Source organism: Dipodomys spectabilis, unplaced genomic scaffold, assembly GCF_019054845.1.
Source record: "Dipodomys spectabilis isolate Male_0828 unplaced genomic scaffold, ASM1905484v1 ptg000069l, whole genome shotgun sequence".
Classification (NCBI taxonomy): Eukaryota; Metazoa; Chordata; class Mammalia; order Rodentia; family Heteromyidae; genus Dipodomys; species Dipodomys spectabilis.
In genome coordinates, this window is record NW_024870746.1 from 10,700,859 (window position 1) to 10,710,811 (window position 9,953).

Here is a 9,953-nt window from a genome sequence, read left to right on the forward strand (position 1 = left end):
GAATTTTATCATGACTAATATCTTAGACAGGCCTAAACACTGACTCAAACAGTACCACTGAAATAGCTACAAGTATTCGACACTGGTCACACAGAACATTCTTCTGCAAACAAGTATATTCTATTTATTTTGCTTGATTTTATGTGCTGGTATCATAGGGCCTGAACTGAAGACCTGGGCACTGTCCCTGAGCTTTTCTACTCAAGGCTAGTGCTCTGCCACAGCTCTACTTCCAAGGGTTTGTTTGTTTGTTTTGCCAGTCCTGGGGCTTGAACTTAGGGCCTGGATGCTGTCCCTGAGCTTGTTTTGCTCAAGGCTCTACCACTTGAGCCACAGTGCCACTTCCAGCTTTTCCTGTTTATGTGGTATTAAGGAATCAAAGCGGGGGCTTCATGCATGCTAGGCAAGCACTCTAAGTCACATTCCTAGCCCCCACTTCCAATTTTTCAGTGGTTAATTAGGGGTAAGAGTTTCATGGAGACTTTTCTGCCCAGGCTGGCTTCTAACTGTGATCCCCAGATCTCAGCCTCCTGAGTGACTAGGATTACAGGTGTGAGCCACTGGTGCCTCACTTATATTCTACTTTTTTTTTTTTTTTGCCAGTCCTGGCACTTGAACTCAGGGCCCGGGCACTGTCCCTGATCTTCTTTTGCTCAAGGCTAGTATTATACCACTTGAGCCACAGCGCCACTTCCAGCTTTTTCTGTGTATGTGGTACTGAGGAATCAAACCCAGGGCTTCATGCATGCTAGGCAAGTACTCTGCCACTATTCCCAGCCCTATAGTCTACTTTTTAAAAGGTAAAATTAAGTGGGGATTTGTGTATAAAAGTAACCTACTTTATTATATGTATTATATATTATATATGTGAATATATTCTCATACATGTGTACATATGTCAGTCTTTGCACTAAAAATTTATATTTGAGAATATAGTAAGGAAAACCTGATGGTCTTAAAACTCAATCACAGTGGGGCTGGGAAGGTGGCTCAGTGGTAGGGCGCTTGCCTTGCAATGAATGAGGCCCTGGGTTCGATTCCTCAGCACCACATAAGCAAAAAGAAAAAAAGCCGGAAGTGGCACTGTGGCTCAAGTGGTAGAGTGCTAGCCTTGAACTGAAGAGCTGAGGGACAGTGCCCAGGCCCAGAGTTCAGGCCCCACGACCAGACCCAAAACAAACAAACAAACAAACAAAAAAAAAACCAAAACACTCAATCACAGTAATCATTCTAAAATGTTGATGTAGTGGAAATTATATTTTTGTCAGTTGTTAAATTGTTTTTTCCAATCTTTTGTCATTGCAGTTTTGATCCTTCTTAAAAGAAATTAGGATCTAACTCCTGGCAAATGACTCTATCAGTAATAGCATTTGCTTTTGATGGTTTTATTTTATATTTTCCTTATAAAACTTTGTAACTGTTATCTGTTGACATTCTAAGAAAAGTACTTTTTAGATGGTAGAACCACATCTATAAACAGAAAAACTTAAACCTAAAAATGTATGCCAGTGTATTTTTTTCTTTTTCCATCCACGTGTTAACTTGTAGATTTATAGGCACAAATTTATATAGATTTACATTTACCACAAATGAAGGAAATCATGCAACTTATGTTTCTTTGGGTCTGATTTACTTTACTCAATAAAATGCTTTCCAAATCTTCCCATTTCTTTAGGGATGGTACAGTATCATTCTTTGTGATGGATGAGTAGAATTCCGTTGTGTATCATAACCACATTTTCTGGATCCATTTATCCACTGAGGGGCCTTTGGCAAATATATTGGGATATGATAAATTACACAAGTCACTGGGCATTCACACAGAGTAAGGCCGAAGGAGGATATTCTTAGGAGAGGATCACAAAGGTGCAATAGCTATGTGTATCTGATCATATAAAAATAATATTTATCTAAAGGGAAATAAGTAGAATTTTTTCTTAGTTGCTGTTTCGTTTTCTTTTCCTTTTGTCACGTTTGTTCATTTATCTGTCTTTGGGAGAGAGTAAGGGAGGGACAGAAATGGTGGTGCAGCATGGATACTGACTAGACACTATGTTGAAAATAAACTATACAACTTGTAGGTAGGAAGGGGAGGGAAAAATGGGAGAGAGCAAGGGAAGGGGTGACATTGTCCAAAAAGAAGTGTACCCTTTATCTCATTTATGTAACTGCATATCTCATTTATGTAACTGTAACCCCTCTGTACATCACCTTTACGACAAAAACAAAAAAAAAATCATATCACAAAATGTATGCCAGCCTAAGAGCTGGTCCTCCTAAACTTCCTGGTTGCTTAAATCTGGCTAAAAGCGCCTTATTAACACTTACTCCTAAACTTCCTGTCACTTCCCCTCTGATACAGAATCAGATAAGAATAACTGGGGGGAGGAGGGGAAGGGGGATTATATCCTATCAATGAGGGACAATTAAAGCCAAACCACAGGAATGTCTATAGGTAGAATTGTTTGGAGCTGGGCACTGGTGGCTCATGCCTGTAATCCTAGCTACTCAGGAGGCTGAGATCTGAGGATTGCGGTTCAAAGCCAGTGAAACTCTTATCTTCAATAAAACACCAGAAAACCGGAAGTGGTGCTGTAGCTCAAGTGGTAGAGCACTTGCCTAGAGCTGAGGGACAGTGCCCAGGCCCAGAGTTCAAGCCCCATGAAAAAAAAGAATTGTTTGGAGACAAGAAGGAAGGTTGTTTGGAGATAAGAAGAAGTCCAAGTAGGGTAATGGCTGCACATGCCTGAAATCAGAGCTACATAGGCGTAACCAGGAGGATTGCAAGTTCTGGGCCAGGCTGAATTACATAGTGAGTATTGTTTCTTAATTAAAAAATATAAAAATGGAATAAAAAAATCACTTGCAAAATAACCTTCCAAAATAACCAAAGCTAAAAAGGTTATTTTATACATTGCATATATACTAAAGGCTTTCCAGAAATTTCTGACAAAGGTTAACTCATACCTGTGTAGGTCTAGCCCTTGTATGTAGACAGAGATGGCAAATGACTATTGCTACTTATCCCAAACATATTTTGTTAGCAGTCCATATTATAATGTTATCTAAAAAACAGGATCCCCATGCAATTGATTTAACTGGATATCTTCTGACTTTACTCCTTATATATTGCTTTAGAATGGTGTTTCTAGTTTTAGACTTGAACAAAGAGTTCTGTTGATTTGTGTATCTTCATCTACTCTAATGCCCTCCTTACATGCTAGTGTACTAGTTGATCCTTGGCCAAGAAACCTGCAATTTCAGATTATGTAAGATTAGCAACATAGTAATTCCTCCAGATGAAAGAATAATGAAGCATAGGGGAAGAATAATAGCAGGAACTTACAAGGGCTTTTGTTAAAAAGCGCCGCATCCTTCCAGGTGCTTGTGTTAAATTGAGCAGAGTTGAAAGTTTGGTACCTTGACCTCTACTGTCCGTCTCTTTGCTCTGAGTTGTCCCCCATTCTTTCCCTTACCTCCTGCAACCACCTTGAGTTCCAGGAAAGACAAAATTTATTGATGTCTTTACCATAAAGAGACTGAAACTAACCAAAGGCAAAGAACATCAGAATCTCTGCAAGACCTTTCCCAACTGAGGGCAATTATGCTTAATGAGGAGGCTGATTGCTACACCAATGGGGAAATAAGACTTGTTTACCACTTAGTTTCAAAATTGCAAACCTGTTTTGCATAGCACTTCTGTGTGTGTGTGTGTGTGTGTGTGTGTGTGTCTGTCTGTCTGTCTCTCTGTGTATCTGTTTGTGTGCCAGTACTAGGGCTTGAACTTTCCTACTGCTCCATGTCAGACTTTTTGTTGCTTAATTAGAGATAAGAGTCTCATGGACTTTCCTTCCTGGGCTGGCCTCAAACCATGATCTTCAGATCTCAGGCTCCTAATTAGCTAGGATTACAGGCATGAGTCTCTGATGCCTGGCAAGAAAAATATTTTTAAGTTTAAAAATGAATAGTAAAAACCAATGTGGAAGGGCTGGGAAGGTGGCTCAGGGGTAGAGCGCTTGCTTGCCTTGCATGCATGAGGCCCTGGGTTTGATTCCTCAGCACCACGTAAGCAAAAAGAAAAAAGCCGGAAGTGGCGCTGTGGCTCAAGTGGTAGAGCGCTAGCCTTGAGCTGAAGAGCTGAGGGACAGCGCCCAGGCCCAGAGTTCAGGCCCCACGACCGGGCCCCCCAAAAAAACAAAAAAACAAAAAACCCAATGTGGAGAAAAGTTACTACATTTGCCACACACACCATAAAATGTATCAGGCTTGTGTTTAAATTGATATAGTAGTAAGAATTAAGTAACTGTTCATATGACTGTTTATATCTCCTGGCTATCATGGTGAGAGAGAACGTGTCTTTTTCAATACTGTAGTAGGAAGACCCCTACTCAGCCAGGCAAGCCCACCTAGTCGTCCGGAGTGACAGAGCCCACCGCAACAAAGTTGTTAATAAAGAAGCAACTTTATTGAGAAGGTTCCTACACTGACCGGCCAGGGCCGCAGCACAGGCTCCGGTGCTGATACTGCAACCCCGAGCGGCCCCCATTCTTTGGTTTTTAAAGGCAAAATCCATGAGTTCGAGCCTAGTCATGCGCAGGTGACCAATGGGATCAGGTGACCAATGGGATCGTAACACACACAAATGATTGTATGGTCATACCAGACCACACACAGGTGGCCAATAGGCAGAGTTTACCGTAAGCATGTGCAAAAGGCAGGCTTTACCATAAGCACGTGATGTCTCTAGTTGGAGCCAGATTACAACCTATCTGTTTTATGGGTCAGTCCTTAACAGAACAATCAAGGTGGGTTAGATTGTTAAGCGGAGGGGGTCCTAGAGGCATTCTTTCCAAGAACTGGGCTGGTTGGAGCCAAGATCGAGTTAACCTTGTTTAGGTTTTTTTCCTAAAATCCCTAAAACAAAAGCAAAGCCTGGAAAGAAGCTGTGCCAGCTTGAGTCTCCTCTCAGGGCCTGCTTCAAATACACTGTTAAGCAAAGAAAACTCTAGTTGAATATTGAACTCCTTATGTTCTTTTTTTTTTTCTTATTTATTTTTGTCTATTTGTTCTAAAGATTTCCTGGGGGGGGGGGAGGGGGAGGATGGGAAGGGATGCGAAGGGGAAACAAAGGAGGAGGCTACAATGCTTGATAAGAAATGTACTCATTATCTTGCCCATAAAATTGTAACCCCTCTGTACAGTATTTTTACACACACACACACAAAAAGATTTCCTTAACTTGCGGCGTGGATGCTGAGGTGACCAAAGCCACATAATGTCAGTAATTTGTTCATCTGTCCACGTCAAATGGATCGTGGGGAAGGTAACTGGGACAGCAATGCAAAGAACTGCTAAAGTGAGAGTGACTGGGCTTGTCCTGGATCCCTCCCTACTTACTAAAATATTATAATAAGCAGAAAACCTACTTTGCTCATGACGCCCTTCAGCAGTGCACTGTTGGGGACATTGTGCTTCTCAGAGCTCTACCTGTTCCAAGAACAAAGCATGTGAAACACAAACTGGCCGAGATTGTTTTCAAAGCTGGCCAAGTCGTAGATCTGTAGTACCCAGAGTCCGGAGACCCCCCAAAAGACCACGATCAATGCAAACAGCAAAGAGTCGTTTTTTGCAAGCTCGAGCTTGGTCCTCCGCGCACTTGGCAACCGGTGATGCTACAAGGCCCCCAGCATAGAATCAGCACAGTTTTTATAGTATTGAACAAACAACTTTAAAGAACTTTTACATAAGAAATTACATGATTGAAAGCCGGGCGCTGGTGGCTCACGCCTGTAATCCTAGCTACTCAGGAGGAGGCTGAGATCTGAGGATCGCGGTTCAAAGCCAGCCCGGGCAGAAGAGACCGTGAGACTCCTATCTCCAATAAACCACCAGAAAACCGGAAGTGGCGCTGTAGCTCAAGTGGTAGAGCGCTCGCCTTGAGCTGAGGAGCTGAGGGACAGCGCCCAGGCCCAGAGTTCAAGCCCCACGACCGACAAAAAAAAAAAAAAAAAGAAATTACATGATTGGTTAACATTTAAAGCTGGGCAAATATGATTGGTTGACGTTTACAGAAAAATGTCCTTGGTCCATAGCTTGACCAAAAACAGTTATGAGTCACATCTGGACCAACAGAATGCATGGCATGTCTCGCCCTGGGCTCTAAAGAACCGGTTGGTCAGAAAATTATTGGAACCTAAACTCTGAGCCACTTGGGGGCTAACACCTGCCTTAAGCAAACGCCATCTATGGCTCCAAGAATCGTGCATGGCTTTCTGTTATAAATTCCTAGCATTGTGGCTAAAGTGGGCCACGAGTTAAGTCGCAGAACTGAGATGGGGTCTTAAGTAGAATGGAATTGCTTAGGTTCTTCAGATCCAGTATCAGGAAAACCCTGTTCAGGAACTGCCTACCTGGAGAGCCTACTCATTTCAGAAATCACTCACCTAACCAAACCCCTGGAAGAACCCAGAATCTCTTCAACACAGTGAACAGTTTGGAAGAAGGAGACAAAGAGAAACATTATATTTACTGTATGAAAAATATTTTTTTCTAATTTACATTAAGAAATATGCTCCCCCCAAAAAAGTATGCCAAGTTCTCTTACAGCATTTTGGAAGTAGGAAAGCAAATGAAGTAAAGGGTTTATTCTAAGTTTAAAAAAAAAAAAACAAAAAGATTTCTTTAGTTTCTCCTTTTAATCTTTTATATAAATGTTTTTTCCACATAAAATGTCTTGTTTTCTTTTTTGTAGGATTTTTATTTATTTATTTATTTTTTGCCAGTCCTGGGGCTTGAACTCAGGGCCTGGGAGCTTGAGCTTGAGCTTCCCAGGGCCTGAGCTTCTTTCACTCAGGGCTAGTGCTCTACCACTTGAACCACAGAGCCACTTCCAGCTTTTTCTGTTTATGTGGTATTGAGGAATTGAACCCAGAGTTTCATGCATGCAAGGCAAAAACACTCTACCACTGAGCCACCTTCCCAGCCTGTCTTTGTACTTTTTGAGAAAGGGTCTCACTGTGTTGTCCAGGCTGGCCTTGAACTCCTGGGCTCTAGTAACCTCTTACCTCAACATTACAAGGGGACTGAGGCCAAATAGACTAGGGACTCAGGATATAAGCAGCAGAAACCAGGAATTAAGAAATAAATATTCTCTTAATGTATGACCTGATTAGCAATTGCACAAGTATCTCTTTCTTTTTTTAAAACCTCACACCCTTTCATCCCACCTTCCTTTCTCCTTGCTTAAGATATTTACAGTGTACCAGGAAACAAGTATCTATATCTTCCAGAAAATTTTCAGGGCCATTCCCCTTCCTAGATCTGAAAGATGGTCATTAGAAGTCACAAGAAGCAGAAATCTATGTTGCAAGGCACTTAAATGAGTCCTCTTCTCAGATTTATTTCCTATTGATCTCATAATGTTAGGATATTATAGCTACTATAGCAAGAAGAACAGTTGGGAGGAACCAGATGTCTACAGCAAGAAAAGCATTTAAATAAAAAATCATTTAAGTCAATCCTCCTCATCCCAGCCCACCATCCCACACCCCCCCCCCCCTTTATTTTTTTTTGGTCGGTCATGAGGCTTGAACTCTGGGCTTGGGCACTGTCCCTGCGCTCTACAGCTTGAGCCACAGTGCCACTTCTGGTTTTCTAGTGGTTTATTGGAGATAAGAGTCTCATGGACTTTCCTGCCCAGGCTGGCTTTAAACCAAGATCCTCATATCTCAGTCTCCTAAGTAGCTAGGATTACAGGTGTGAGCCACCGTTGCCTGGCCACCCCACCCCTTTTTATCTAGGAAGAATGCCCCTAATTTAGGACACTGACATTAGTAAGACAAAGGTGTGTAGTGGCCTTTGTTTTGCTGTACTAATTAACTATGTTGGTCTCTACCTTCCTGGGTCCTGACATTCTTTTCTGGACAATCACATGAATGTTGTACTTCTTGTGGGAACATGGACTTGGTCCACTGCCAGAAGTACAGGCTTACATCACTGTGCCAGGGTTTAAACTTTCTAAATGCATTTAAATTTTTCTGGATATTCTTTATATGGCAAGTTTGTGTGAACATGTTTTCTCATTTCTTATATGGTATTACTTATTTAATGTTATTATTTATTAAATGTTATTATCATTTCTTAAAATATTATTTATTTTAAAAATGTTACATCCTAACCATCAATCTTCTATCCTAACATGAAAATTTTGAGTTTTTCTATTCTAACATCATCATAGCCAAACCTCAGAGGTTTTCCTCTGCCTGTGTCTTAACTTCTGTGTTAACTATTAGCATTCATTATTCGGTTAACCTCATTGGGCTAGAGTTTTCTTATTAATGAAGAGGACATAAAAACTTATCCTATACTACATGGGTCTGTATATATGGAAAGTTCCCTGAGAACAAGAAATTGTTTCATAAACATAAAATACAGCAACAACAAGAGAAAAGGCTAGCAGATATCCACATTATGAGGTAAAAATGGGTCCAAATGTCCTTTCCAGTGAAAAGACAAGGTATGTCAGGGGTAAAGCTAAGAGCTGCTCAGAGAACCGAATACATCATGAACAACAAGAGACACCATCTGCCACTGCCACCTTGGCTTTGGTCTCTTTATTTGGGGACTAGAATTTAAAGTGAGAAGTTAACAAGTTGTTTCCAAAAAAAGAACACCACTCAACTGGACTTAACCTCACTTGCTTACAAGCTAAAGATCAACAATCCAGTCATATACATTGATGAACTAGAACACATAGTGGAAACTTCTATAAAGCCTGATGTTAAACATTTTAATCTTTACAGGTCCTTTAAACTTGGTCATAAACTATTATTCTACTTTACTCAGAAGTTATGACAACGTGATGATGTTCTTTAAAGTTCTTATCATTCAAAATGAGACTTATAGTCAACATGGTGAAGCTGGGTAGAACAATACATGGTGGCTGAAAGGACCATTCAGAAACTAAAGTTAAGGCCTATGAAATAGCATTAGTTAAATCTGGCATAGGAACCGGGCACTGGTGGCTCACACTTGTAATCCTAGCTACTCAGGAGGCTGAGATCTGAGGATTGTCCTTCGAAATCAGTCTGTGCAACAAAGTCCATGAGACTCTTATCTCCAATAAACTACTCAAAAAAAGCAGGAGCCGGGTGCCGGTGGCTCATGCCTATAATCCTAGCCACTCAAGAGGCTGAGATCTGAGGATCACGGTTCAAAGCCAGCCTGGGCAGGAAAGTCCATGAGACTCTTATCTCAAATAAACCACTAGAAAACCAGAAGTGCGCTGTGGCTCAAGCAGTAGAGTGCTTGCCTTGAGCTGGAGCTGAGGGATAGGAGCCCAAGCCCAGAGTTCAAGTCCCACAACTGACAAAAAAAAAAAAAAAAAGGAAGTGGTGCTGTGGCTCAAGTGGTAGAGCGCTAACCTTGAGCCAAAATAAACTGAGGGACAGTGCCAGGACCTGAATTCAAGCCTCAGGTCTGGTACTAAAAAAAAAAAAAAAAGAATCTGGCATAAGAATGAGAAACTAAAGTTCGTAGCTACTCACACTTTAGTAAGATCCTACAAAAGCCCCTTGTAGGTCACATGAGGAAAACAAGATATACCAAGGAATACTCCCAATAAAAGTATAGGAAATAATATTATCTCCCCCAAATAAATGTCATTTAAAGAAAGGATATAGAATGTGGAAAATATTGCCAATACAAGTTATCTATGAAAGCAACAAAACATAACATTCACAATTAGGTGTTACTTTCAGGGAAACTTTGTCAGTAAAATGACTTTTGAGAGTCTCTTTGAGGCAAGATAAGTAGGTAAGGTGACCAGGAAGAGGATGTGTATATGAGTGTGTGTGTCAATACGAATATAAAGTATTAAGGCAAACAGAAAGTAAGGCTGAAATTGCTCAGAGTATTTCTCCCACCACCTTCCCTTTGTTTAGATATTAATGAAG